This window comes from Temnothorax longispinosus, chromosome 8 (assembly GCF_030848805.1).
Source record: "Temnothorax longispinosus isolate EJ_2023e chromosome 8, Tlon_JGU_v1, whole genome shotgun sequence".
Lineage (NCBI taxonomy): Eukaryota > Metazoa > Arthropoda > Insecta > Hymenoptera > Formicidae > Temnothorax > Temnothorax longispinosus.
Genome location: NC_092365.1, coordinates 8,432,772 through 8,440,145, shown reverse-complemented (window position 1 = coordinate 8,440,145; position 7,374 = coordinate 8,432,772). Strand labels below are relative to the sequence as shown.

Here is a 7,374-nt window from a genome sequence, read left to right as displayed (position 1 = left end):
CGGCACATTGCCCTTGAAAGCTGAACCGTTGTGATTGGCTCAGCTCGTTCGGATCAGAGAAACTGCGGTCGGATTGGACGGCGGACAAGGGCTCTCGCTTCGTCCTTGGCTATGCGGCAACCAATGCCAGCCGTCGCAACGGGCACAAAGTGCACCTTCGCGGCTAGTCACTCGGAACGGTTCCGAGTGACCTTGTACGGTCATTTTGACGTTCCTGGACATTGCAGGTAAGTAATCGATTTACCGGAATCAAATTTACTAACTCCCCTTTCTTTTCAGGTACCCGCGTCTCTTAGGATCGTCTCGCCCAATCAACGGACGTTATTGGCTTACCAGTAATAACAACGTCGGTAAGCATAAGGTAATACATGACATGCATTAAAATATTATAAAACTTAATTCTCTCGACAGGGAAATATAAAATAATAATAAAAATATGTAAATTCACGCGTCCCGACATCATCTCGCTTCGTTGAGCCATTCTGGCTTCCCATTGGTCGGTTTTTCGCGATCACGTAAAAAAGTTGCGCCTCGCGCTCTCATTGGCTCTGGGCCTCGCAAAATCATAAACTACTCTGAAAACTTGTAAAATAAAATCAAAATGCCAGGAATCGTTCCTATTGGCCATCGCTGTGTCGAGAATGTTTGATACTGTCAAATCTATCGAAACTAACGCTAATCTTAATAAAATCAACTGGGTCGCTGCCCATTGGTCGTTTCCGGTCGACATGACTGTTTTGCTGTCAAACCGTTTGACGTTAACGTAATGAATGTGAAACCGTCCTTCTCGAACCCCATTGGTCCGTACTTGTGAAACTTATCTCTACGGCTCATCATTCGTCGACGATCACTCTCGGATCGATCTCGATACTTAGCAATAAAATATATAACGTGTAAAGTGTAAAGATCAATGTAACTGTCTGTACGTCTGGAAAGGATATTATTATGGGAATAAAGATTATTAACGTTACAACTATGTATTCTTTTAGCTGCATGATTCTGATTGGTTGTTCTAAGTCAAGTAATAAGGTTCTGCTTTCACCCGGTGTGTATGGGCTAGTAACAGTATGCATATGATCGCTATTACGAATAAAATGAAAATAAATGCCAAAACTATAATCCGGAACTTATCCGAATCCATCTCTTCTAAGGGTGCGTCCCCATGGAGAAAGAAATAGCGGAACGGAACAGTCACGGAAAAGCTATGGTGGGGGGTTAGCCAATGAGAATAATTCCGTCTTAATTCCGTTCCGCTATTTCGTGGCCGGGATCCCCATGGCAAAAATTTTCCGGAACGGAACAGTAACGGAACACAATTCCACGCAATTCTACGCCACTGTCGCAAACCGGCAAACATAAGTCGCATAACCTGTACGCAACGTGTATTTTGTTATAATCGGTGGTAATTGTGCTTTAAAGACACTGAGAACTGCTGAGAACGCATAATATTTTAAATCTAAAGTACTTATATCAATTAATTCACACGACATGGTAAAGTATTCATTATATATGTATTTTATCTATCAACAAGGTGTATGTATAACAACAACTAATATATTTATATATTTTAATTTTTTAGGAACAATATAAGTGTGGGTATTGCAAATGGATATTAAAACATGACCAACTTGAACAGCATTCTTGTTTTGCGAACAATCTACATTCATTAGTGATGGATAATGAAAGAAGAATTTTCATAACAGGTAATAAAAAGTTCTAAAATTATATTGTTAATAAATTGTTTAAATTACTTTACTAATAAATTGTTATTGCAGGAAACGAGACTAACGAAACCAACGAAGATAATGTGCAAGATGAATATTGGCTGGATGAGAACTTCAGCGAAACTAACGAAGACAATGTGCAAGATAAAGATAGGCTGGATGAGAACTTCAGCGAAACTAACGAAGACAATGTGCAAGATAAAGATAGGCTGGATGAGGACCTTAACGAAACTAACGAAGACAATGTGCAAGATAAAGATAGGCTGGATGAGGAACTCATCTCAGCTGTAAAAAACAGACCCGCGTTGTACGATAGTAGTTTGCCGGTGAAACAAAGAGGAAGAAAACAAAAAGATTGCTTGTGGAACGAAGTCAGTGTACATTTAAAGGGTAAAATTATTTTGTTTAGCTTTGCATTTTATCTATAAGCACTTTTATAGCACATTATTATGGTTACAAATTTTATATTGTAGGCTTATATACACCAAGTGAAGCGGAAAAGAGGTGGAATTACCTACGAGATTGTTATAGAAAAGCAAAAAATGTATTCAAGAAACGACAAGCTATGTTGCAAGGAAGTGGCGCAGCCAGGATACTAAAATCCGAAACAATAATGCCGTCCTTTCGTCATTACAGTGAAATGACATTTTTAAATGATACCTTGGAACATCGGCAGTAAGTAAAATAATAATTGATCAGTTAACAATTGTTGATTACCATGGTTATATTGGAGATATATATGTTATAATAATTTCTTAATATTTATTTCAGAACTGTAACTTCTTTAAAAGCAGCAATTAACAATGAACAAACATCTACATCAAGAGCAAATATAGATAATGTGCAATCAAATATAAGCAACAATGATACTTTGGAGTGTGGATTATTGGAATCACTGAATATGGCAAAGATATGTTTATTTACTAAAGTAATAGAATGGAAAAGAAGTCTAATATTAAATTGCCATAAAGAAATTGAAAGAAAAAAATTAATTAAAGCCACTTTAATATACAAATATTTAAAGAGAAGACAGAGAAAGGCTGATTTACACAGATTTTGGGTGCGACCAATATTTAGTGTACAAAAAAGATATCAACAAGGGGACAGTGATAATCTAATCAAGGAGATGATCAGTACTGATCCTGACAAATATTTTGAATATTTTCGTACGAATATTGATGTATTTAATGAATTATTAGAGTTAATTGAGCCAAGTATCACAAAACTAGATGTTGTCAGATCTCCAATATCAGCAACTACACGATTACAAATATGTTTACGATATTTGGCATCAGGCGATAGCATGCACTCAATTTCGTTTGCATTTCGCGTTGGACTGAACACAGTATCTAAGATTGTGTCTGAAACATGTCAGGCTATTTGGGATAATTTGAAAGATATAGTTTTTCCTGAAAATTCAGAAAATTCATGGCTACAAAGAGCAAAAGAGTTCGAAGAATTATTGGATTTTCCAAACTGCATTGGTGCCATTGACGGAAAACATGTTGTACTTCAGGTATAGAAAAAAATTGTGTTAATAATAAATATCAACAGTTGTATAACTTAATTTAAATATTAATAGTTTTTTGCTTTAATTTTTGCGTTTTTTACATTTTAGGCTCCACCTCATAGTGGGTCAACGTATTATAATTATAAAAATTCTCACAGCATTGTGCTTTTAGCAGTCGCAGATGCCAATTGCTGCTTTACAATCGTAGATATTGGTGCTGAAGGTAGACGAAGCGATGGAGGAATATTCCGTGATAGCAAACTTGGGCATCAATTAGAAAATAACGATTTAAAGTTACCGAAAGCAAGGTCAATTTCAGAAAACGGTCCAACATTACCATATGTTTTAGTGGGAGATGCAGCTTTTGGTTTAACTTCGTATATGCTACGTCCATACCCTCAATCGTGCAATTTGAATATTATAAAAAGTATATTTAATTACCGATTAAGTCATACTCGGAAAGTTGTTGAATGCACTTTCGGTATTTGGACTGGCAGATGGAGAATTTTTCGAAGGCCTCTTATGACAAATGTTGATAATGCAATTTTGATTGTTCAATCAACTGTCTGTTTACACAATTTCTTGATGATGAAAGATTTAAATTTTCCTATAGAAAACAGATCATATTCTGTAAATATTCCTTTACAAGATCAAAATTCATGTCAAGGATTACACAGTCTTAAAAGTTTAAAAAATAATACATTTCGTGGGAGTACTGTAAGAGATCAATTTGCGCAATATTTTACTACATCTGGAGCTATAAACCAACAGTGGACAAAAGCTTATACACGTGATTATTAAATACAATTTTATTTGAAAAATAAACATTGGTTCTTTATCATTTACTCATACATATTTTATATACATAAACAGTCTTATATGTATAACATGTATAAACAATCTCTTAATCTTATAAACAGACTTTTCTCGATGTTAGAGAGTTAAATACTTGTAACACTTTTAGAAATCTGTTTCACACACACAAACATCTCTTTATATGAAACTCTTATAATCTAATATTTTCTAATACTTTTTGGTACTTTTAAAACGTCTTGAGTAGACTTCTCTGCAAAATTTTATTGCTTATTTACTACTTTTTTTATAAACTAAAATAATCGTATTCTATAATCTTATAATTATCTCACTTTTCTTTACTTTTATCACAATATATCTTAATCATAAAAAATCATACTTTTAATAATCTTTGAAACAAGAAACAAAAATCTTTCAAACAAAAAATTTCGCAGATAAATAAAATTAACTTACTTCCTAATTCGTTAAGGTTCCTGGATACTTGTACAATTATATTCAAATTATGTAAAAAAACAGATAGTATGCAGTAAAAATAGTTCATTTTGACGTGTATTACAAAATATTTGTTTAATTTTTTACCTTTGACGTCAAAATTTAAAAATATAGCTGTGCAAGTACTCATGAGCCTTTATATTGCAACAAGAATAAGACCAAGAGTAGCCAGAATAAAACCCTCCAAAGGTATGATATCTTTTGTTTAAGTCTCTTTTGCCACTTCAATTTCGTAAAGTCTTGTTAAAAACTCAATTTCTAATTTTGACCTTTCTTCATACGAAAGTCTGCGTAAACCTTCAGATAAACGTAGTAAAAATCCATCAATCGGAGTTGGATCCTTGTTTTCCTTCAGCGCTTGTATAAGAACTTCGTCACATTTATCTACACTTTGGAATTTCTTCCTTTCTGTTAACAAAGTAAAACGTATTAATTAGTATTTCAATATTTATTTAAATTTAATTCATGTAAATAAAATGACAAACAGAAATTATACTTTTTGATGTTGTGGATATTGAAGAAGAGCCTGGAGCTGATTGCACATCATCCAAATCATTTATATTTGCACTTGATGTAGATGTTTGTTCATTGTTAATGCTGCTTTTAAAGAAGTTACAGTTCTGAAATAAATATTAAAAAATTATTATAACATATGTATCTCCAATATAACCATAGTAATCAACAATTGTTAACTGATCAATTATTATTTTACTTACTGCCGATGTTCCAAGGTATCATTTAAAAATGTCATTTCATTGTAATGACGAAAGGACGGCATTATTGTTTCGGATTTTGGTATCCCGGCTGCGCCACTTCTTTGCAGCATAGCTTGTCGTTTCTTGAATGCATTTTTTGCTTTTCTATAACAATCTCGTAGGTAATTCCACCTCTTTTCCGCTTCACTTGGTGTATATAAGCCTACAATATAAAATTTGTAACCATAATAATGTGCTATAAAAGTGATTATAGATAAAATGCAAAGATACACAAAATAATTTTACCCTTTAAAAGTACACTGACTTCGTTCCACAAGCGATCTTTTTGTTTTCTTCCTCTTTGTTTCACCGGCAAACTACTATCGTACAACGCGGGTCTGTTTTTTACAGCTGAGATGAGTTCCTCATCCAGCCTATCTTTATCTTGCACATTGTCTTCGTTAGTTTCGTTAAGGTCCTCATCCAGCCTATCTTTATCTTGCACATTGTCTTCGTTAGTTTCGCTGAAGTTCTCATCCAGCCTATCTTTATCTTGCACATTGTCTTCGTTAGTTTCGTTAAGGTCCTCATCCAGCCTATCTTTATCTTGCACATTGTCTTCGTTAGTTTCGCTGAAGTTCTCATCCAGCTTATCTTTATCTTGCACATTGTCTTCGTTAGTTTCGCTGAAGTTCTCATCCAGCCAATATTCATCTTGCACATTATCTTCGTTGGTTTCGTTAGTTTCGTTTCCTGCAATAACAATTTATTAGTAAAGTAATTTAAACAATTTATTAACAATATAATTTTAGAACTTTTTATTACCTGTTATGAAAATTCTTCTTTCATTATCCATCACTAATGAATGTAGATTGTTCGCAAAACAAGAATGCTGTTCAAGTTGGTCATGTTTTAATATCCATTTGCAATACCCATACTTATATTGTTCCTAAAAAATTAAAATATATAAATATATTAGTTGTTGTTATACATACACCTTGTTGATAGATAAAATACATATATAATGAATACTTTACCATGTCGTGTGAATTAATTGATATAAGTACTTTAGATTTAAAATATTATGCGTTCTCAGCAGTTCTCAGTGTCTTTAAAGCACAATTACCACCGATTATAACAAAATACACGTTGCGTACAGGTTATGCGACTTATGTTTGCCGGTTTGCGACAGTGGCGTAGAATTGCGTGGAATTGTGTTCCGTTACTGTTCCGTTCCGGAAAATTTTTGCCATGGGGATCCCGGCCACGAAATAGCGGAACGGAATTAAGACGGAATTATTCTCATTGGCTAACCCCCCACCATAGCTTTTCCGTGACTGTTCCGTTCCGCTATTTCTTTCTCCATGGGGACGCACCCTAAAGAGCATCGGCAAGCCCCCTGCAAAAAATGCCCGTTTTCGGTACCTTGATTTTTGAAGATTTTTTTATGCCAAATGGTTACTTATGATGACCCAATAATCCCTGCAAAATTTTAAGAGGAGCATACGCCCCGTTTAAGAAATATAGGGGGTCAAAGTTGATCATTTCCAATCAAAAAATATAGCAGCTTCACATTTATACTCCAATAATAATGTCCAAAAAATTCAGCCGAAATGGTTCTTTTAAGATTTTTGGCTGCTGATTACAAATCTGAAGTCAGATTTTAAAAATTCAAAATGGCGGATTCAATATGGCGGACGAATTTTTCTTAAATTCATCGGATTCACTTGAAACTCGTTACTCGGGGGTTTTTGGGGTCGCTGATTACGAAATTGAAGTCAGTTTAGAGAAATTCAAAATGGCGGATCCAATATGGCGGACTGATTTTTTCAAAATTCGTCGGATTTACTTGAAACTCGTTACTCGGAGGTTTTTGGGGTCGCTGATTACGAATCTAAAGTCAGATTTTAAAAATTCAAAAGGGCGGATCTAATATGGCGGACTGATTTTTCTTAAATTCATCGGATTTACTTGAAACTCGTTATTCGGGGGTTTTTGGGATCGCTGATTACAAAATTGAAGTCAGATTTTAAAAATTCAAAATGGCGGATCCAATATATCCAACAAAAGCAAGATGTAATAATCCAACCAACGAAGGCAAGATGTAATGCATAATCCAGCCAGCAAAGGCAAGATGTAA

The 7,374-nt window shown here is 34.3% G+C and overlaps 2 pseudogenes; one reads left to right on the top strand and one right to left on the bottom strand.

Moving 5' to 3' along the window:
- Nucleotides 1-1,197: 1,197 nt before the first annotated feature.
- Nucleotides 1,198-3,592, top strand: LOC139817676 (uncharacterized; annotated as a pseudogene).
- A 436-nt stretch (nt 3,593-4,028) lies between these two features.
- LOC139817677 (uncharacterized) lies at nt 4,029-6,541 on the bottom strand (annotated as a pseudogene).
- Nucleotides 6,542-7,374: the final 833 nt, after the last annotated feature.